General features: G+C 46.8%; 1 long non-coding RNA gene across 1 annotated transcript; it reads right to left on the bottom strand.

Annotated features, from left to right (window-relative positions):
* Positions 1 to 10,899: 10,899 nt before the first annotated feature.
* Positions 10,900 to 12,804, bottom strand: LOC141579799 (uncharacterized). The gene is made up of 3 exons (XR_012511816.1): positions 12,700 to 12,804; positions 11,990 to 12,142; positions 10,900 to 11,232 (listed from the first exon to the last, which is right to left on the bottom strand). It is a non-coding gene; the product is annotated as an uncharacterized LOC141579799 (long non-coding RNA).
* Positions 12,805 to 23,274: the final 10,470 nt, after the last annotated feature.

The raw sequence follows: 23,274 nt of genomic DNA, 5'->3' as shown, positions 1-23,274 counted from the left end.
TGCAGGGAGACCATGAGCCGTGTCCAATTCCACTAGCCCTGCAGGAAGGCCCCGAGCCTACTCCTGCAGGAGAACCTGAGATTGGTCATATTGCAACATCTCTAAAATGACCCAGAGCCTGCTCCTCCAGGAGACCCAGGACTATGTCCCATCCACCAGCCCTGCAGGGAAACCCTGAGACTGTTCCTTCAGGAGAACCACAACTGGGTCACATTTCACCAGCAATGCAGGGAGACTTAGAGCCTGCACCTTCAAGACACCCAAGAATTGGACCAATTCCAACAGCACTGCAGGGAGACCATTAGCCAGGTCCAATTCCACTAGCCCTGCCTAGAGACCCCGAGCATGCTCCTGTAGGAGACCCAGCACTGGGTCTCATTCCACAAGGCTTGCAGGGAGAAACTCTGCCTGTTTCTGCAGGAGACAAATAGCTGAGTCACATTTCACCAGCCCTGAAAGAAGACCCCAATCCTGCACCTGCAAGGGACCTAGGACTGGAACAAAATTGACTAGCCCTGTAGAGGGACCCTGAGCCTGCTTCTGCAAGAGAATCAGAGATGGGTCATATTCCATCAACCCAGCAGGGACAGTCTGAGCCTGCTACTGCAGGTGATACAGAGTAGGGTGAAATTGCAAAACCTTGCAGGTACACCATGAATCTGCTGCTGCAGGAGAAAAAGGATGGGGTCTCATTCCACAAGCCTTACAAGGAGACCCTGAGCCTGGTCTTGCATGAGATCCTGAGCTGGATCCTGCAAGAGACACAGGACTGGGTCCCATTCTACCAACCCTGTAGGGGAACCCGAACCTGCACCTGCAAAAAACACAGAACCGTGTCACATCCCACCAGCTCTGCAGGGAGACTGTAAGACTAGCCCTACAGGAGACCTAGAGACAGGTTACTTTACCAGTCTTGCAGGGAGACCCTGAGCCTGATCTTGTAGCTCCTCCTGCACCTACACACACACTTCTATGAGACCCAGAGCCAATTCAGGCATCACCACCCCTACGGGCTGAGATGCTTCTGCAAACACCAACACTGTCATCTAATTCTCAGAATCAACCCACTCCCAGACCCACACTTTACTTCACTTCTCCTGGCATCATTTTTGTTTGTTTTTTCTGTAATTTCCTTGTTTTCTTTCATGTCATTTAGAGTATCATCTATTTTTATGTTTTAAGTTTACAGTAATAAAATTTAGATGTTTTTCCATTTTAAATTGTGCAATTCAGGAGCATTAAGTGCATTCACAATGCTGTGTAACCATCATCACTGTCTAGTTTCAGACTGTTTCTTTCCTCATAATAAAACCCTGTATCCAAAGCACACATTCTCTTTTCTCCCTCCCATGACATATTAAAATATGTCTGCTCTCATGTTTTAACAAGGGACTGGTGGTTTTTTTTTTTTTTTTTTACTTGAAGTAGCATTTTGGTTATTTGAAAGGGAAACCCAGGTGGATTAAACATGAGATGTACAAAATGAAAATTTTTAGTAACTATGTGCATAATCTCGAGATAGGCACTGCTATTCTATGTGTGATACCAGAGCCAGAAGGGACATGCTTAGCTCTTCCTGTGGCAAAACATAACCTACAAAATAAAAAATAATAATATTCAAAAGCCATGAAAGACAAACCACAACCTGGAAAAATCATTTTTCATAACCTAAAGTCAGAGAAAGGTTTCACATCCCTGTGGTCCAAAAACTTCTTGAAACACTGTGTTCTAAACAGAAACAGAACAAACACATGCAATTCCAACAAGAGGAAATGCAGGTGGCCAGTGTATATTAGAGGTGCTTGACCTCTCAAGTGAGGATGCACACAGATGTACACACTTTGGAGACAGCATTGGTCACCATCACACTGGCAGGACTTTAGCCTGGTGACAACCAGTTCTAGTGACAACATGAGGAGGCAGAGGCCACAGTAGATCCCCTGGAGGGAAGAGTGAGCAGACACTCCTCTCTGGGAGAACAGTATGCAGGATGAATTACAGTTCCACAAGTTCACCCCTTTCCGAGTAGTGCTGATGCTTAGTGTTGATCATACTAAAATTCTTGCACAATTTTTCAAAGATGTCTTTTCAAGGATGTTCATCACAGTTCTGGTTTAACTAGTAGGAGATTGGAAGCAACACTAATGTTCATGGAGAGGGGGTGGGATTCATCAGTTCTGGTTCACATGGAGGAATGATTGTTGTGCAGCTGGAAAAATGACTGCTAGGTCTTTACCTGATGTCAAGGAAGCCCTCAGTTTGGATGCTTGTTAATCCATCATCTACACCCCAGATGCCATCTATGACCACATATGTGTCAAATCATCATAGATGTAAATGAATCTTGTGGTGTGTGAGACAGAGGCAGAGAGAATAAGAAAGATAGAGACTGAGAGATGTTCACCAAGCCATTCATGACGGTCACTTCTGGGGGTGGGATTTGCAAATCTCTGCACTTTTCCTTTAGGCAACATTTCAAGTGTTCATAATGTATCTATATTGCTTTACTAATTCTAAGGTATTTAAAGCATATGTTACTTGAGATTCATTCATATTGCATCCACAGCATAAAGTTTATTATTTTTATTTTAAAGTATTTGTTACAAGTACAATCAGCATTTATGAGAGTAAAATGATAAATTCTAAAGAATTAAAAATCAGATAAAGAACAAAACATTTTGGTGACTCAGACACAGGCCAGCTAGTTGGCAGCAAATGGCAGGGTGGGACAGGTTTCTCCAGAAGGTTGTGTATGTTCTGAATCAGCATCCAATAGAGGCAAGTAAAAATTACAAGACATGTACGCTGGAAACTACAACAGCTTGTTGAGAGTAATTAAGAAAGACCTAGCCCTATTTTAAAATTTGAAGGAGCCAAAATGACAGAGTAGACAGACTCACAGCTTGACCTCTCTGACAAATACACAAAGAATTACATCTACAAAAACATTGAATTGCACAGAAACCTCCTGAACTCTGGCAGACTGTCTCTCATTTTGAAATACAGGAAGATTCTCACAAAATATGGTAAGGAATAAAAAGAAAAAAGAAAAATTCAGTGCAGGACTGATCCTGCAGGGAAAGAGTAGCATAGGAAGAAAGGCACCCTCACACTGGGACACAACCTCTCTAGCTGGGAGATCAGCTAGGAAAGAAGCAGAGGTTCCAAGGTTTGAAGGAGACAGTGGCAACTGCATGGCAGGCAGAACTGGGGAATACTGACAGAGGGTCCCTGTGATGACCAGCCCTAGACATGAGCTAGCAGGGATGAGCCAGGACTGGCTACTGTAGTCAGTGAAGAGCCCAGGCAGAGGGCTGGGTCACACTGCAGAGAGGCAGCATCAGGAAACTAGAGGGCAGTGTGAGCTCTGGCTGTGTGTGTGTGTGTGTGTGGAACAGAACAGACTGAAACCCTCATAAAAAAGCACCAATGTTGGTATAATGGGGGAGGAATGACGCATGGCTGTGCCAAAGTCACTTTCTCCACTTGGCTCCATTGTTGGTGTGTTCTCATGAGAAGAGAAATGGGGCTTGGTCATAGCCAACACTGCTGCACAAAGGCAGAGCTGAATGTTGAATCCATATCCTGTGCCATTGCAACTTCACAGGCGGGACTGAGATTTGTTTACAGCCCCAGGCAGAGAGGGTGGATTTGCTCTCTCGGGTCACTTTGTGGATCCACACCTCTGGGACTTACAGGCAGTGAGTGAAGTTCTGACTCAAGAAGGGTGGCCAGTGAGGGTATTTACAAAAGGGTGGTGTATGGTTCCATATGTGGATGCGGGATTGGGGTTTGAGCTGAACCTGTAGTGGACCACAAATTCATGTGTGTGACTACACACTTGCTAAGGCAGGTCCAAGGGACTGACACTGCTGGATCTGCACTGATGTTTCCTGGGGCTCAGAACCTGAGGGGCACCAGAGTAGGTGGCTGACATTCCCATAGCTAAGGCAGAGATAAAGCCAACATCAACAAATAGTACTTTGTAAGTCTGCATAACAAGTAAAAGACAACACCACAGAAGGAACTCCCCAGTGGACATCTCCTGCCTATTTTTCTTCACAACTGAAGTGCTCCCACACTGCCTACTACACACCACAGCTCAGAAACGGGTCTAGAAGAAATACATAGAGCCAGAGAAATATAAGTAAATAAAGAAGCCGAGGAACCACTTTCAATTAAAAGAACAAGAGAAATCCCCTGAAAGAACAATCAGTAAAATAGACTGATAGTCTACTAGACTTCAAAAAGGGAATGATCAACGCACTGAAAGAACTGAAAGAGACTATCAATAGAGACAGAAAACTTTGAAAAGAAAATTTAAACTATAAAGAAGAGCTAGTTAAAAATAGAAAATTCAACTACAGGCAATCAAAAACAGACTAGATAATGCAGAGGAATGAATAAATGACTTAGGAGACAAGATAAAAGAAATAACCCAATACAGCAGACAGAAAAGCCAATAAAAACCAATTAAAGCAAGATAATATAAAGTGCGCCAGCCTATGCATAATAGTGGGTCCCAGAAGGAGAAGAAAGAGAAAAGGGGATTGAAAAGATAGTTAAAGAAATCATGACTGAAAACTTTCCAAACCTTAAGAAGGAAAGAATTATCCAAGTACAGGAGGCACAGAGGGTCTCAAACAAGAAGAAACCAAACAGACCTACACCAAGACATATTATAATTAAAATGGTTAAAGTTAAAGATAAAGAAAATATTCTAAAGGCAGTGAGAGAAAAACAAAATGTTAGTTACAAGGGAGCCCCATAAGCATTCAGCAGATTTCTCTACATAAAAACTTCTGGCCAGAAGGGAGTGGCAAGATATATACAAAGTCCTGAATGAGAAAAGGCTGCAAACTAGGATATTCTATCTAGAAAGACTCTCCTTTAGAACAGAAAGAGAGAGAAAGAATTTCACAGACAAGCAAAACTAAAAGAATTCAGCAGTACTAAATCTATGCTAAAAAAAAAATTGAAAGTTCTAATCTAAATAAAACATAAACAGGAAGCTATAGAAATTAGGAAACCATAATTGGAAATGCAATAAATACAGTGAATTGCAAGGGAAAACATGAAGATATAAATAAGTCAGCAAGTCAATAAAGAAAGCAAGAAAGAAAGAGAGAAAGAGAGAATAGAAAAATCATAAAAGGTGAAAGAGGAGAGCAAGAGGATATAGATTTTGTTCCCTTTCTTTTTTTTTTTTTTTCTTCTTTCTTTTTGTCTTCTTTCTTTTTAGGATCCACTTGAGCCTACATGACTATCAACTAAAACCAAACAGATGAAGTGAGGGGTTACCATACTTGAAAGACAAGATAACCACATATCAGAAGTATATAAAGAGTCATAAAACCCAAAAAGAAACCAAGCTTATAGAAAAGAAATTTATCAAATGACAAAAATAAAAAAAAAATTAAAAGAAAGAAACAAATAATAAATACCAAATCAACTGGAAAACAAATTTCAAAATGGCAATAAAACCACATCTATAAAATAACTACTATAAATGTCAATGGACTAAGTGTTCCAATCAAAAGAAAAAGTGAAGGAGGAGGAAAGATGGTGGAGTAAAAAAGATGCTCAGAGCTCACCCTCTCCCACAAATTCACCAAAAGTGACATCCACAGACACACCCACCATCCAGAACACCTGCTGAACTTTGACAGAATATTGCCTTCTTCAAAAGATAAAATTTTCCACAAATCTGGTAGGAGAAAAGGAGAAAAGAAGAAAAAGGAAAATAGTTCAGGACCATTCCAATGAGGAGGGAGCTGCAAAGGAGTAATAGCATTAATACACTTGGTCTACCCAACTAAAATGGCGAGTTCAGCAAGATGGAGAGGGAACATCTGCAGCTCGGATCTGTACAGAATAGCCTTTGACTGACAGAACTAAGTTAATTGGGCACAAAGAGCCCCAACGATCCCCAGCCCTAGACGTGAACCAGCAGAGGTGGGATGGGACAGGCTGTCTGAGTCGAGCAGAGGACTCGGGCTGACTGTACAGAGGAAACCTTGGGGGACTGCAATGTTCTGTGTGCCATGGCTGGGAGAGTATACAGATTAGAACAGCCTGGGTCCCCCATAAAATCCAAAAAAAAAAAAAAAAAAGGCAAAGCAACACTGCTGGTCTGCCCTGGGGGGAAGGGGATCTGTAGCCTTTGTGTCCACAGACCCACAGTGCCATTATTGGAGACTTCTTGGGAGAAGAGAGTCAAGGCTCAGCCATAGCCACCATATTTTCTGGTTCATGGTTCCCAGGTGAAGGAGGGGTCAAAAACCGAATCCCTACCTAGGGGCTCCACAACCTCATAGGTGGCACTGAGATTTGTTTACAGTCCCAAGCAGAGGGGACCATTACACACCGATGCCTCTCTGAATTGGCTCTTCTAAGACAAATGGACAAGAAGCAGTGTTCTGGAACAGAGCAGGGGTGAGGGCTAGTGCAGCTGTTTTCTCTGAGTCCACCTATGAAGCATGGACCTAATGCGGCAGGGGAGCTACCTGCCAACTACCTTGCACAAGTGTGGTACTGGGCCCAGGCATCTGGTGGGGGTGCAGACCACCCACTTACTGATGCTGGGACACAGACCAGGAGCACGACTGGAGGGCCTCTGGAACCAGCAAGTGGAGTTTTCACAGCAGGATATGGGCAGGAGTGTGACAACCACAGGAAAAAAAAAGGAGCTCCTGCTCAATATCCAGGGCAGACTCAGGCCACCAGAACACTAGCCACACCACCAACAAAGGGGATAACAGACAAAAGGCATGGAAGGAAGACTTGGCAACCACCCATAATTAAAAACAACTTATGACAAAATTATTGAGTGCATATTCTTGGAGAAAGGACAAGATAGTGGAGTAGAAGGATACTTGTATCTTATCCTCTCCAATAAATATGCCAAGAGTGACATTCACAGACACACCCACCCACTCAGAACATCTGCTGAACTTTGATAAAACATTGCCATCTTCAAAAGACAAAATGTGCCACCAATCTGGTAGGAGAAACAGAAAAAAGAAGGAAGAAAATGCAAAATGGCTTGGGGTTGGTCCTTTGAAGAGGGAGCAGCAAAGGAGGGATAGTGCTGGTTGACTGGGTCTCCCCCTTTCCAACGGAGAGGTCAGCAGGATGGACAGGGAACCTCTGAGGCTCAGATGTGTACAGAACCGCCCTTGACTGACAGAATTAAGTTAAATGGGCACAAAGTGTGTCAACAACCCCCAAACCTAGAAGTGAATCAGGGATGGGAAGGGACAGGCTGCTGGATCCAGGCAGACTCTGGTTGACTGTACAGAGGTAACCCTGGGGGACTACAGTGTGCTGTGGACAACTGCTTGGATTGTATACAGAGCAGAACAGCCTTGGACCCCGATAAAATAAGAAAAAAAATAAAGCAAAGCAACATTGCTGGCTTGCCTGGGGGAAGGGGAGTTTTGCCTTTGTCTCTGCTGACCCATGGCAACATAACTGGTGATTTCTCAGAAGAAGAGAGATGAGGCTCAGCCACAGCCATCATACCCACCCAGGCAGAGGTGGCGTTGAAACCTGAATATGTACCTGGCAGTTCTGCAGCCTCATAGGTGGGACTCAGACTTGTTTACATCCCCAGACATATAGGAAGGTTCTGTCCTGGTGCCTCTAAGAACTCACACCTCTAAGACAAATGAACAAGGAGCAGAGTTCTGGCAAAGAGCAGGGACTAGGGCTGGTGTGGCCATTTGCCTCAAGCCCACCTACAGAGTGTGGAACAGATGTGGAGTGGGGAGTAGCACTGAACAAGGGAGCAACCAACCCAACTACTGTGCAGGACTGCTGCACCTGGACATGGCATTGGGAACGGGCACAACCTGCCCACCTACCATGCAGGAGAGCAGCACCAAGATGCAGCATTGGGAGGAGATGTGACATGTCTACCTACAGGCACTGGGAGCAGCACAGACCAAGGGTGTGACCAGAGGGTCTCTGGAACCAACGAGCTGAGTTCATGAAGCAAGGCAAGGGCAGGAGCTGTGACAACCACAAAACAAATAGGAGACCCCATTCAATAACCAGGGTAGGCTCTGGTTAACATGTTAACGGCCACATCCCTAACCAAAGGGATAACAGGCAAAAGGCACAGAAGTAAAACTTGGCAACCACACATATTTAAGAAGGACCTCTTGATAAAATTATTAAGGGCACACAATCTTCACGGGAACATACTCTCTTCTTTTTCTGTTCCATTTTCTTTTACTTTTTAAATGTTACTTCTTAAATAATTTTTATATTTCTATTTTTAATCCCTTTTAAAATTTTCTTTTAAAATACTTATATTATTATCTTTCAATTTGTCCAATTTCATTTTTATCTTTGTTTTGTTCTTCTGTTATGATTATACTCTGTTCTCAAATATTTTTCTTCCTTTAATGTTTTAAAAATTCATCCCAACTCAATTGTTATCTTGTTTCAATATGTTCTTCTGTTATTGATTATACTGCTTTTAAAACTAATTTCTTTGTGCTTAGTTTTATTTCTGCATCCACTTTATATAAATAAATAAACTCCTAAAGGACCACAGTAGATAATTGATACTCCATAAGCCATAGTGCCAGAGAGATATAAGCAAGATGAAGAAGCAGAGCCACCTCTCTCAATTAAAAGAACAAGATAAATCCCCTGAAAGAACAATCAATGAAATAGACATTGATAGTCTACTAGATGATTTCAAGAAAGGAGTGATCAAAGTACTGAAGAAACTAAAAGAGATTGTCTATAGAGACAGAGAATATGTCAAAAAACGAAATTGAAACTCTAAAGAGGAGCCAGTGAAAATTGGAAAACTTATTTGCTGAGATGAGAGTTGAGCTAAAGTCTGTAAAATGTAGGCTAGATAATTGAGAGGAATGAATATGTGACTTAGAAGACAGGACAACAGAACAGCTGAGAGAAAACAAATAAAAACCAATGAAAGCAATATAAGGGACCTATGGAATAACATAAATCATGCCAACCTACTCATAATGGGGGTCCCAGAAGGAGAAGAAAGAACAAAGAGGATTGAAAAGGTATTTGAAGAAATCATGACTGAAAACTTCCCAAACCTAAAGAAGGAATCAGATATCCAAGTACAGGAAGCACAGAACGTCCCAAACAAGGAGGACCCAAACAGACCCACACCAAGACATATTACAATTAGGATGACCAGGGTTGAGAATAGGAAATGATTCTAAAGGCAGCAAGAGAAAAACAAAGAATGATATACAAGGGAACCCCCATAAGATTTTGAGCTGATTTCTCTACACAAACAGTACAGGCCAGAAGGGAGGGGCAAGGAATATTCAAAGTCCTGAATGAAAATATGATGCAGCTTACGATACTTTATCCAGCAAGGCTATCCTTTAGAATAGAAGGAGAGATAAAGAACTTCACAGACAAGCAAAAACTAAAAGAATTTAGCAACACTAAACCTATGCTAAAGGAAATATTGAAAGACCTACTCTAAACAGAAAAGAAACAGGATGCTACAAAAAGGAGAAAACCATGATTGGAAAGGTGATTGCTACAATGAATTACAACAGAATAAACATGAAATCAGAAAAGAGGACATCTAAATCATTAAGGGTGGGGGAGGCGAGCAAGAAAATGTACAGGTTTCTCTCTCTCTCTCTGTCTCTCTCTCTCTCTTTTGTTCTTGGTAGGATGAGTTTGAGCTTATATTACTATCTATTTAAAACAAACAGATATAGTAATGGGTTAATATATGAACAAAGTAGGGTAACCACAAGCCAAAAAGTTACAATAGAGTCACAAAACTAAAAAGACACCAAGATAATAAAAAGGAAAATTATCAAACCACAAAAAGAAAAAGAAAGGAACAAAGAGGAAATACAAAATCAACTGCAAAACAAAGTTCAAAATATAATAAACACATATCTATCAATAATTATTATAAATGTCAATGGACTAAATGCTTTAATCAAAGGACATAGAGTGCAGAGTGGATAATAAAGCAAGTATCTACAATACACTGTATACAAGAGACCCACGTTAGGGAGAAGGACACACATAGATTGAAAGTGAGAGGATTGAAAAAGATATTCCACAAAAATGGAAATGACAAGAAAGCAGGAATATCAACAGTGATTTCAAATAAAATAGACTTTAAAACAAAGATTATAAAGAAAGATTAAGAAGGACATTTTATAATGATTAAAGGAGTCATAGATGAAGATATTACACTCATTAACATATATGAACCCAATATAGGATCACCTAAATACATAACAGATAAAAAGGGAAAATTTGATCAGAATACAGTCATGGTAGAAGACTTTAACTATCCATTAACATCACTGGACAGATCTTCCATACATAAAATTAATAAGACAACATAGAAATTAAATGATAAAATAGAACAATTTGTCTTGGTTAATATTTTCAGAACATTATATTTCCCTAAAATAGAATATACATTCTTCCCAAGTGCACGAACCACATTTTCTAGGATAGATCATATACTTTGGCACAAAAGAAGCATTAACAATTTGAAGAAGATAGAAAATATTTGAAGCAACTTTTTCTGAACACAATACCATAAAACTAGAAATTAACTACAGAAAAATAAAGGAGAAATAAATGACAGCATGGAGATTAAACAACATACTACTTTAAAAAAAAATGGGTGGATGATGAAATCAAAGAAGAAATAAAAAAACACAGTGAGACAAATGATGATGAAAACACAACCACACAGAACCTATGGGATCCAGAAAAGGCAGTGCTTAGAGTGAAGTTTATAGCGAGAGAATCAGGTCTACCTCAAAAAAGAGGAACAACTGCAATATACAATCAAACTTACCACCTAAAAGAATTAGAAAAAGAAGAGCAAAAAATAACAAAAGTAAGCAGAAGGAAGGAAATAATAAAGATCAGGGAGGAAATAAATAAAATAGAGATATTAGAAACATTTGAAAAAATCAAGCCAAGAGATGGTTTCTTGAAAGAGTAAACACAATTGACAAAATTATGCTCTATGCTGGAAATTGACACAACAATGCAAACTGACTATAACTCAATAAAATAAAAATTTAAAAATAAATATATTAACAAAAGAAAAAAGAAAAGGTAGTTTCTACTCACCAGACTGGAGGAGGGGACTGCACCCCATGCGGGGTCACACCCCATGGGAAAGCCTGGGGTCAGGATCGGAGGAGCAGGGTGCTGTGGACAGGATCTGTCACAGGGTTTCTGCAGGAGGGGAGGGTGAGGCATGTGAGCAGGCTGAGGACTGGCCATTTGAGTAAGTTCATGGGCTCTGGGGTGGAGGGGCTCCTCCAAGTGTCTGGACTTGACTCTGGGTGAGTTGGGCAGGTGGACAGTGGCTCAGTGTGAGTCCAAGTCCAGTGGAGGGGGTAGTGCGTTAGATCTAGAAGGACTCCTTCTGGGGTGGGAAGGCCCATAATGGAGGCAGGAGGCCAAGTCCAGGTGACTGAGAACAGGGTGTGTCCTGCATAGGCCTGCAGGGCAGACTAAAGCATCCAGTCTACAGAAGGTGGAAACATGGTCCATACAAGGGCTCAGCTCAGATGTCACCCCCTCAGAGGAGCCTTCCCTGCCTGCACAGTCTACAGGGACAGCCTCCTCCACGCACATCTCCCCAGCAGACACCTGCTCCATCTCCTGCATAGCATTCAGGAACCGGGCCCCTGCTCCACGCCCAGCCATGGTTCCGCTGCCCTGAGGAAAAGCCCTCACAGGAGCCATCAAGCCCTGCACGACCTGGGCCCCACCTCTCTGTCTCTTCTGCCACCACTGTCTCCACCTGGCCCTCTTCTCCTCCACTCCTGCACTCCTGACTTCCCCCAGCCCTGTGTGCTCTCCAGAGCACGTGCCCCTCCTAACATGCTGTGTGTGCTCACTGTGTCTCATCCACTGCATGCCTCCCACCCAGGTCAGTATCCAGTGCACAGTAGGGCTCAGTAAGTAGAGAATGAATGACTCTTACCATCACTGCTGGGAAGACCTTTGTCTGTGGCCTACAGTGATCACACACCCGTCACACATTCGCTGAGGTCCTACTGTGTGTTGGGCGGGTTCCAAATACCGGGCACAGCAGGGAGTGAAGCAGGCAGGTCTCCATTCTCATGCAGCAGACAGCCTGGTGGGGGACACAGAGAAAATTAAGTAAAATATACACAATGTCCGGAGGTGATATGTTCCATGGAGAAAAATAAGGTCAGGGAGGACATTTGAGCAGATTCCTGGAGGTGTTCAAGAAGCAGGCGGAGAGAGATCCTGGCTGAAAGAGCAGCCAGCGCAAAGGCCCTGAGGCCACAGTGGGATGCGCGTGGAGGGTCTTAGTTATCCGTGTGAGTTCTTAGTCCTGCCTTGAGTACGTATGTTGCTTTTATTTGTAAACCTTGATTTCACCTTTATAGCAAATTAAACTGCATCATCAATCTGCATAATTTAGCCAATTCTGTTTCAGGTGTTGTGGGCACAATGGCGGGCTAGTTACTTGGGTTGGTAAAGAATTACCAGCGTCTGAGAAGGGTCTACGAAAGTTTAATAGGGACACTGCTATAGACAACATCAGGCCACACAGGCAAGAGGTGCCTACACGAGCGCCAAGGTTGAGTGTGTGGGGTCTGTTATTGGGGGGGTGCTGTTCACAAAAGGAGGAGGGGGCTGCATAATCAATTCATGCACAGGTACCTGGTTGGTTGTGAGATCTGTCAGGGGCTTCTCTGAACAACAGGCTTTACCACTTTAATAAGGGTAGGATGTGAGGCCTCTCTTCCTGGGGCAATGAGTTTTCCTAGGGTAAACACACAGCAAGAGAAGATGTTTTATAGCTTGTGGAAATGCAGGTGTGCAAAGGGTCCTGCAGTGGAGAGTGGGAGGTAAGGTGCCACTGGGCTCTAGGCACACAGAGAGCCCAGGGGTGAGGGTGTATAACTCTAAAGAGTGCCACCTGGCTTCACACCAGGGACTTTATGTGAAAACAGGAGAATCTAGGTTGTCAGCACGTGTCTACTCAGTGACCTCCCTAAGCCTAGCTCTGTCAGGCACCAGGTGGCTGTGAAATGAACATGAAGGTCCCCACCCTGAGGACCCCAATGAATGAACATCTTGACATCCTCAAGCCCCTTCCCCTGCACCACCGCCCCACCTCATCTGGGTCTCAGGCTCTGACCCTGACATCAGTGGCACCTTTGTTCCCTATATCTAGCTCCTCTGGACGTCTCTGTGATGAGCTGTTCCATGTCAGCGAGCCCCAAACTGAGCTCTGCCTTTACCCCATGAATGCTTCCTCCCTGTGAAGCCCCTTGTGAAGGAGCCACCACTAGCAGGATCCTTCAGCCCTGAGTCTCTGCCTTCCCCACCCCTCCGATTTCCCCCAGCCCATGATCCCCTCTGGAGGTCCCTATTATCCTCTCCCTCCCACTTCAGTCTTGGGCTGCACACCAAATCCCTCTTAACAATCTCCCACAAGACAAGTCCAGGTCCACTTGGGGACACTGAGGTGACACAGGCGGGTGTTGCTGGGAATGAAGAGCAGGATCCTGGAGCAGAGGAGAGGCAAGGGCTCCCAATCCACCAGAACACAGGCTAAAGTGGGGGCAAGACACCCATAAAGGGTGAGGCAGGCATCACACTGCAGCCCCGCCCTCTGCTCCCCCAGGGTTCCCTGTTTCCTGCTTTGGCCTGGGGGACTTCCCCCCTCACTCTCTGTTAGAGGGGTGCCCATTCATTCATTCACACCCTCATTCACCATGTACATGGGTCCTGCTCAGTGCCAGGCCTCAGCTAGATGACAGCTCATCCTTGGGGACACAGCTCAGATCTCACCTCCTCCATGAAGTACTTCTGGATTCCCACCCCTCCTGAAGTTCCTCTGGCCTCAGTTGGGACCACTAGGGCTGAGACCACACTCTGATTACCTCCCAAGTCTATGATCTCTGTGAAAGCCCTGGGCCCAATGTGGAAAGAGACTCAGAAAAATGGGGCCATAAGGGGCTAAGAAAAATGTTACTAGTTCTCTATTACAGAGAAGGGCACTGAGCAGAGAGAGGGCAGTGTCCAACCAAAGCCACAGAGGAGGGTCTCAGTGAGCCCTCCCATGGCCCTGTTACTAGTTCTCTGTTACAGATGAGGACACTGAGCCACAGAGAGGGAGCAGAGCCCTGCTATAGCCTTGGCCCCACGGCCTGTGTCCTTTATTACTAGCTCAATGCTGCCAGCAGGGGTGTGGGCCTGGAATGGAGGTTGAAAGCAGCCTGACCCCCAGGACCCCTTCATACACAAAGTCAGCCTCAGGAAACACCCCTCAAGACCTACTCTACACCCCTGGGATTGGGACCTGATTGCTGTTCCTGGAAGCTGGCTGGGCTTCCCTGTGAATTGGCCCAGGAGATGCTTGGGACAGACACAGGGCCCCTGAGGCTCCCTGTCCCCAGATGAGCAGCTCTGGTCCCCTTGACTGTCCCTGGCAGAGGCCTGATGACATAAGGTGTTGGCCGGGTAGCCAGCTGTGGAGATGAGGAAATGGGAGCAACTTGCAGGTACATGCAGAGGTCCCGGTATTCACTCATCATTGATTCAGGCCTTGCAGTGTGGCTGGCCTGGGCCCAGGCTTGGGTGTCCAGTAGTGAATACAGTCAACCCCTTGAGCCTTCTGGGAAAGCAGTGCTTGGAGAAACGGGCCCTCAGTGCCCCATCCTGCTCCCCATGAACAATCACACTGAGATGAGGCTGCAGCCATGGGTCCCAGTGGAGGGTGAAGGGAGGAAGGAAACCCAGAGTGGGCACTGACCATGAGCCTGGACACTGGAACCAGATGGCCTGGGCTCTGTAATCTGGGGTGGTCACCTCCCCTGTTCTCTCTGTGCCTCAGTTACTTCTTCTGCAGAAATGGGTGATAACGCCTGTCCCTGCCCCACAGATTTTCATGAGGAGTCAGTGATCTCTTATGCGTGTAGGACAGTGCCTGGCTATGGGTCAGGATCCTGCTCACCTCACAATAGTCTGTCCCACTTTAAAGATGAGAAAGCCAAGGCTAAGGGGGTTATGAGACCAGCCTGGGCTAGCCCCTTCTCATGCTCTGCTGTCCAGGTCTCCTGCTTTTACATCATCCCTCTGCCCCCATATCCACCCAGCAAAGTAGGTGCTGAGAATCTGAGCAAATCAGAGTATGAATGGAGGCACACCCTCTCCCCAACTTGGGCTCTTGGGGCGGTGGGCAGGATGAGGATATCAGGCTCCTCCAGACTGTCCAGGAGGCCCAGCATGTCCATCACCTCATTTCCACTCAACACGGAGTAGGTGTGTGTCTAAGGGCCAGAGGGCGATGGAGTAACCCAGGGTGGGTGGATGCTAGGTAGGTGTGGGAGGCACAGAGTGGCCCCTGGAAGACAGTGTCCAGGCAGCCAAGGTGTGGGGAATGAGGGTGCCCAGAAGGGGCAGAGGAGAGTCCAGCCTGGACACCACCCCCTGCTGGACCCTGATCTGGGGTGAGAATTGGGACAAGCCAGGGCCCCGCTAGGACTCCTCATCCAGCAAAGAGGTGAGGAAAAGTTAAGGAGACAATGGAGGCTGACCCCACCGTGCCCCCTGTGTGAGGGTGCTGCTTCCAGGATCCTGGAGGTTCCTTAGACCCTTGTGAAGTGGCTGCTGTTTCCAGCCCCATGTGGGCAGAAGAACTGAGGCAGGGAGGACAGAGTGACTCAGGACAGAGCTAGGATTCATCCAAGAGTGTGTGCTGGGCCTCTCGCTGAGAGCAGCCTCTGGGCATCATGGACTCAGGAAGTGTCTTGTCCTCCCTCTTAAGGCTCCTGGCATGTTAGGCAGGAAAGGTCCCAGTGCCCATACCTGGGCCTCTCTGGGTGATGCTGACATGTGGGATCATGATGGTCCTGGGAAAGGAGAGAGAATGTAGGCTGGGCGTCAGGTCTGCATCAGACCCTAATGATGCCCCTAATGTTGTGTGACCTGGAAACTCCCTGACCTCTCTGTGCCTGGCTTTCCAGCTCTGACTCAGAGGACTGCTGTGCTTGGCACACAGTAGGACCTCAATCAGAGGAAAAAGCCAGCCCTTCCCCAGGAACCTCTCCTCTTACATGCCCAAAGCTAAGCCCATGTGCCACACATCACCAGAGCTGATACTTGACAAACAGGGCAAGTGAAATCCAGCAACCCCTCCCTCCTGCCTGAGGCCCTTCCCTCCTCAGTGACAGTGGCTCAGAGCAGGTCTCTGCATCCCAGAAGTCTGAACTGAGCCTTGTGACCTGGAGGAGTCCCTGTTCCACACAACTTTTTTTCCAGGTGCTTCCAACAAGACACAAGAACACCTGGTCAGTCTCTTAGCTGCAAGGTCCTCCCTTTGCAAATTCCCCCATCACATCCGGGCTAGAAGATGTGAGTTCCAGGGCACATGACCATCCAAATGATGACTTCAGGGAAACATCCCTGCCCACACTGCACTCTTCAGAGCCCACCTTCTAAAAGAAGGGGTAGTGACCCACGGTTGTGCACAGTTTTATCAGAACACAGCCCTCACCCACCCACCATTGGAAACATGTGAGAAGCAGAGATTCCCAAGTGCCTGGACCCCTGTCATCCAGAAAGCAGAGGTTAGGGTAACAGACAGAAGGGGAGAAAGTACTTTCATACTATGTATCTGATAAGGGGTTAACACCCAAAACATATAAATAACTCTTACAATTCAACAGCAAAAAAACAAGCAATCTGATTTAAAAAGTGGGCAGAGGAACTGAATAGACATTTTTCCAAAGAAGGCACACAGATGTCTAACAGGTACATGAAAAGGTGTTCAACATCACTCACCATCAGGGAAATGCAAATCAAAACCACAATGACATATCCCCTCACACCTGTCAGGGTGGGTGTCATCAAAATACAAGAGATAACAAGTGATGGTGGTGGTGTGAAGAAAAGGGAAACTTCTGCAATGTTGGTGGGAATGTAAATTGGTCCCATCACTCTGGAAAAGAGTAAGAAGACTCCCCCAAAATTTAAAATTAGAACTTCCATATGATCCAGAAAGTCCACTGCTGGGAATATATCCAAAGGAAATGAAATCACTATGTCAATGAGACAACTGCACCCTCACGTTCACTGTATCATTATTTAAAATAACCAAGATATGTAAACAACCTAAGTGTCCATCAACAGATGAATGGATACAGAAAACGTGACTCATATATATGTATATATAATGGAATCTTATTCAGACATTAAAAAAATGAAATCCTGCCATTTGTGACAACTTGGATGGACCTTCAGGGTATTATGCTAAGTGAAATAAATAAGACAGAGAAAGACAAATACCTATGATCTCATTTATATGTGGAATCTACAAAATAAACCGAAACCCATAGAAACAGAGATCAGTTTGGTGGTTGCCAGAGGTGAGTCAGGGGGTGATTGAAATTCGGGAAGATAATCAAAATGTACAAACTTCCAGTTAGAAGATAAACAAGTCCTGGGGACATAATGTACTGCAAGGTGACTGTAGTTAACAACACTGCACTGTGCATTTGATAGTTGTTAAGAGAGTACCTCTTAAAATTTCTGATCACAAGGAAAATAGTGTGTGACTATGGGTGATGACAGACTTCAAGTAAACTTAATGCAGTGATCATTTCACAATATGCACATGTAACAAGTCATTATGCTGCACACCTAAAGCCAACAAAGTTATGTGACAATTGTATCTCAGGAATACTTATCCCAGGAAGCGGGGGTGCGAGCCTGGACTACCTACTGCAGGAGCTGCCTTTGCCCTCCAACAGCAGAGGGTGGTAGTTGTGACAGGGACTGTAGGTCCCTCAAAGCCTAGAATGTTTACTGTCTGGACCTTCACAGGGAGAGTGTGCAGACCCTGCCCTGGAAGACGGTGGTCATGGCAGCAACAACGGCCTGCCTGTGTGCAGGCTCAGCCCAGACATCTCCTGTGCTCTGCTGTCACCGCATTTACTTCCCTCCACACCCTCAGAGGGAGATGCTTCAATGTTCCCATTTTACACATGAGAAAACTGAGGCTCATTTGCTTTGAATTATTGACCAAGTGGTGGGGGAAGCTTTGAACCCCAGTGTTCTGATTTCAAAGCCACATCTCAGTCCTGATTTTTAGAAGGTGGAGGTCCAGGCACTGGGGACCCTCCACCTTCCTCACTTGTACTCTTACTCCAGGGCTGCCATCCCCGAGGCGTCTGGGTGAACACATTTAATCCGCTTACTCTGCACCAGCTGAGCCCTTGGCTGCCAGTCTGTTGTCGCTGCCTGACACCAGCTGAGTTTTACAAGTGAACCATCACCCCCTGCCAGCCCACCTGCCCTGCTATGTGGGGCAGACCCCTCCTAGCCTGGTCATTCTAAACCCTTAGCTCACACATTTGCACAACTGCATCGAAAGGGCCCTACTCCCTGTGTGGAGGTATCGACAAGGGGAAGGGAGGGGAGTTTTGGGTGGCCCCTTACTCTGAAGGTGACACATGACAGGGACATGTTCATGTCCATAATGGCATTCAATTTGAAGCTAAGAACATGGTCACAGCGAGGGATAAAAGCTGAGAGGCAACAAGGCTGCTGAGAAAGGGGCTTGACTATTGAATTGTAAATGTGTAATTTAATTTAAAAATTAGCCCCCTGGGTGATAAGAATTTGCCCCTAAGGCCAGAATTGGCCACCTGACCCCTGGGAACCCCTCAATTCCAGGATGTAATCATCTGAGCATGGAGGGGGCTTAAATTGGGGTGCTGTCCTCTCAGTCATGGTGCACCTGCCCACGTGTGCACCCATGAACTGCAGTTCTCACACATCAAGGCACCTCTCATGCCCTGCCAAGGAGGTCCAGGTCATAAGGAAGGGATGACAGACTGTGAGGTCACACGTGTGCCCCTGCAGGGGTGAATGTTGTATAGGGCAGAGCCCCCCCCACTCTCACCTCCAGGAGGGGTGCTGGAGGGAGCAGGACTCCTGAGCCCCTAGGCTTAGCAAGCATCCTGGCTGAGGGTGGGGAGGCTGTCCACTCTGAAGTCATAGGTCAGATGGTAGATTGGGGTCCCACCTCCACAGCTCACCAGTGAGACCGTCTAGTCTGTTTTCTCTGTAAACTGGAACCCAGTCACCCTCACCCTCAGAAGTGGGGGCAGCCTGTGTAAATTACAACACAAAGCCCTGGGCTGTTTCAGGTGCCCGGGGGTGTCCAGGCCCCTAGGCCGGGCAGGTGGGAGAGGAGATGTATGGGTTAGCAGGTGTGAGAGCAGGGCTGAGACTTGGCTGAGTGCATGCACTCTAATATCCAGGAACTGCGAGCTACCACTAGCAAATCTGTTCACTGAGGCCATGTGTACTCTCCCTTGTCATTTACAATCCCCTGTTTGAACAGAGGCCTCTGGAGTCTATTAGCCACATTGTTGCCTGTCACCACACTGTTGCAGTTCCAGGGTCTCCATTTAGCCAGCTTGAAGGAATAGTCAAACTTTTTCTTAAAACCAGTGACAGAAAACCAAAGTGGCTTAAAGAAGCAAACAGGGCAGGAGAGAATGACTTACCTGAGACATCCACAGGGAGATAGCTTCAGGCAGGGCTGTACCTGGTGCTCAGTGACATCAGCAGAAGTCATCCTTCCCCACCTCTGGGCTCTGCCACTGGTGTCATCTTCACATGGCTCTGCCTTTACGAGAGCAAGATAGTCACCAACTGCCACAGGCTGACACCACCACCCCTCAACTCCCAACTGAAATAGAACTTCTCTGCTCCCAGGATTCAAGCAACAAGGCCTGACCTCCGTGGAGCCTGATTGGGCTGGTGCCCAGCCCTTAGCTAATCACCGTGGCCAGGGAGGATGGAAAATGTTGATTGGCCAGATCAAGGCCATGTGACCATCCTCTCCAGGAAACCTGTGAGCTGTTCACCTGTTTTCAGGTTGGGAGAGTGTGATGTCTCCCAGAGGATCCTGCTACTACCACAAATTGCAGGTGGCACAATGAGCTGAAAGGAGCCTGTCTGCTTGGTGACAAGTGACAGGTCACTTAGTGGTTCCCTGCTCCGGGGAGGGAGGCATGTCCAAACAGTATTGGGGCTTCAGAGCCAGAATGTAGTACAAAAGCCTCCCAGTCTCCCAAAAGGTGGGAAAGTGAGCAGTGACACTGGAAAGGCACTCCTCTCTGTGGCCCTTGGCTTTCTCCTTGTTACAGTGGAGAGTGCAGTGTTGCCCCTGACAGCCCACTTCCCTGCTGGAAGGCCTTTGCAACAGGTGGAGAGTGCTTGGAAAAGCCCACTTATTCTGAGGAACTGTTATTGCTCCTGGTGGCATTATTATTTTCATGTCACTTGTGAGGTGGGCCCTGAGGGGTCCCTGATCTGGGGGCACAGACACCCACAGAAACTTGACCCAGTATTGATGTTCATTCAACAATGACTTACCGAGCACCTACTGTGTGTCAGATTCCCAGGGTAGAGCAGTGGTGTTGACAGCACAAGCCCCTGCCTCACCTCATCTCTGCATCCCAGGTGGGGTCACCAGAATGGGAGTTCAGGAAGCAGAGGACATGGCCGAAGCCTTGTGGGAACCCCTGGGTTTTTCTCTGTGCTGAGGGCACTAGCAGCACACCGATTGTGGGACTCAGTACCCGCAGGACCTAGCATTGATGGGTAAAGGAGAGAGGCATTCCTACAAGCCCATCCTCACTAACCCCAGGCTCCAGAGGGCAGCTCCACTCTGCTCAACCCCAGGGGGCATCTTCCACCATCCTGATCACCCTCTGGTATTACTCCCCGCTCAGATGCACTTTTTCCTGTGGCAGCTACACTCAGAATATGTGTTTGTTTCTCTCCCATGTGGTTAAGTGGACTTCAGATACATGATAGTGATGGAGTGGCTAAGCCTCTGGGCAGATTGCTGGGTGACCCGCGGAAATTGCTGCACATGGTGAGCTCCCTTCTGCCAACCAATGGGCCAGGCCCCACCACTGTTGTCTGTTCTACCTCACTTAATCTGCACAGACACTCTGTGCAGGACATCCTGTTATCCCCCATCTCTGCTGACCTTGGGTGGACAAAGCTTGGGTTTGAGAAAGTTGCCCAGGTCACATTGTTGACAAGTGGGGAGCTGGGGATTTGCACCCTGGTCCCAGGAGTCTGGATCATGGAAAGGCCTGGGTGGGGCAGCTTATTGCCAAGGGAAGTCCTGCCCAAGCCTCTCCCATGAGAGCCCACCCAACAGCACATCTAGCAGAGTCAGCATTTCCTGGACCAGATGGACAGAACCTCAAAACTTCTTTGCAAACATATTGTTTCCATCTTCTTTTGCAAACAGAAAGGCCACAGGCCAGGGAAGGATAAGGCCAAGAGTGTTTTCACTGGGGAGAGTGAAGGACAAGTGTGAAGACACACAGCACTCCCAGCAGCCCTCTCGGCAGAGCCTGCCACTGGGTGAGCAGCTACCACGACTACCTACCATAATCCTGTGAGGTTCATGCCTGTACAAGCCTGCCTGTGAGAAGAGCAAAGTGAAGCTCAGAGAGGCGTGGGGACACTCCAAAGACAAACAGATAAGGTGGGATCATCACCACCATGCTGTGCTGGGACAGGCAGTCACCTGTCACACTGCTCATGCATGGCCTGCTGGGAGTAGTGAAGGCCTGATAGGAGCACAGGAACACTGTGGTGAAGGTGATGTTTCTACCTGGGACAGCTGGTACCGGGAACTCTAGCTGATTCTTCATTGTGCCTGCTTTGAGTGTCAGCATGTTGCAGCCTCATGTAGGGGAAGGGCTGCCTCCTTTCCACACTGGTGCACAAGGAAGAGCATGTACACACTGGCATCACCATAGACCACCGGCAGGATCAGGATCTGGAGCTCAGATCAGAAACTGCCAACACCAGGAACTGGTGCAAGAGGAGGACCTGATTGCCCCCTGAAACATTTCTAGTTTTAAAAACATACTTAATTAGGGGGAAGTGATAAACAGTTGATCCCTTCAAAATATTCGGTTATCCAAGGAACAACAGCACCTCAGCATTGTAAGAGGATTAACTCAGTCATCAATAACCATCACTATAGGTATGAGAAAACAGTGTTAGGAGTTACAAAAGGGTCTCAAGATCATGCAGGTCAGAACTGAGAACCGTCCAAAGCATGTGCTGCATGATAGTCTCTCTAAGCTACCTGAGGCTTGGTCTGCTCCTGACACAGGGCAGATGGTCTGAGAAAACCACACTCCTCAGGGGACCCCAGGGAGTTGACAGAGTTGAGTTTGGGTTCCTGATCATCTTCTAAGTTTGGAATATTGAGATTCTTCTGCACCTGTCCTTCCTCCAGAACAGAATCTGATTCAGGCGGGATTCCAAAGACTGAGGCATGTGCCAGGCAAGAGAGCAGGCATGGCTGGATGAGCGCATCGCCAGTGCCATCAACAAAGAGGCCAGGGCACTGAGATTTCCAGTGATTTAGCATCCTGGCTGGGAGGGGTCATGTGTTCTACAGTGAGTTCTGAGTATCCTGCACCGCCCTCGAGGACCTGCAGGGGGCGCGCGAAGCCAGCGTGTCTTAGGTGGCGGTGCGCATGCGCAGTCCGAATCAGCAGCCAGCATCTTCCCTGGGGGCGGAGCTTGTTTTCCTAAGGACTGAGCGGGCGGCGCCATGGAGACTCCGGGACAGCGCTACCTGCGTGTCCGCGGGAGGAGGACGCTCCCCGCCCGCTGTCTGAAGTTACGCCGGTTTCCCACTGCCTGCGCCCGCTTCCTGCCGGGGTGTGTGTGGACCTGACCGAGCTGGGGCCCCGGCCGGCTGGGCAGGAGTGGACGGGTGCGCTGGCGGGCCCGCTTCGACTATTCTCCTCGCCCGCAGAGAGCGGGTGAGTGTCCGCGCCCCTGGTCCTCACCGCCCGGGTCCCCCTCCCCCGTGTGAACAGAGGTGTGTACACCGCGCGGGTCAGGAGCGGGGACGCAGGTGTAATGGGAAAGGGGCTGAGAAAGTACTGAAAGAGTTAAAGAGAAGTGTGTAAAATCACATTATGTTAATTTTTATATTTTAAGTGTGTCAAAGTCAGAGTTTATCATGCTTTTACTTTCTTGTCTTTAAAGGCATGCAATCATTTATTTTATACTTAAAATATGCTTCTCAGCTTATCTCGTTTTCAAGTCAAAATACTGCCATGGTTGACATTTTCTCATAATATAGTGACAATCTTCAACATGTGTGAATATAAACTCATTGAAAAAATCTTGCACCATTCCATGGTGAGTAGTCTTTTTAAAAAT

Source organism: Camelus bactrianus, chromosome 14 (assembly GCF_048773025.1).
Source record: "Camelus bactrianus isolate YW-2024 breed Bactrian camel chromosome 14, ASM4877302v1, whole genome shotgun sequence".
Lineage (NCBI taxonomy): Eukaryota > Metazoa > Chordata > Mammalia > Artiodactyla > Camelidae > Camelus > Camelus bactrianus.
This window is presented reverse-complemented; position numbering and strand designations above follow the sequence as displayed.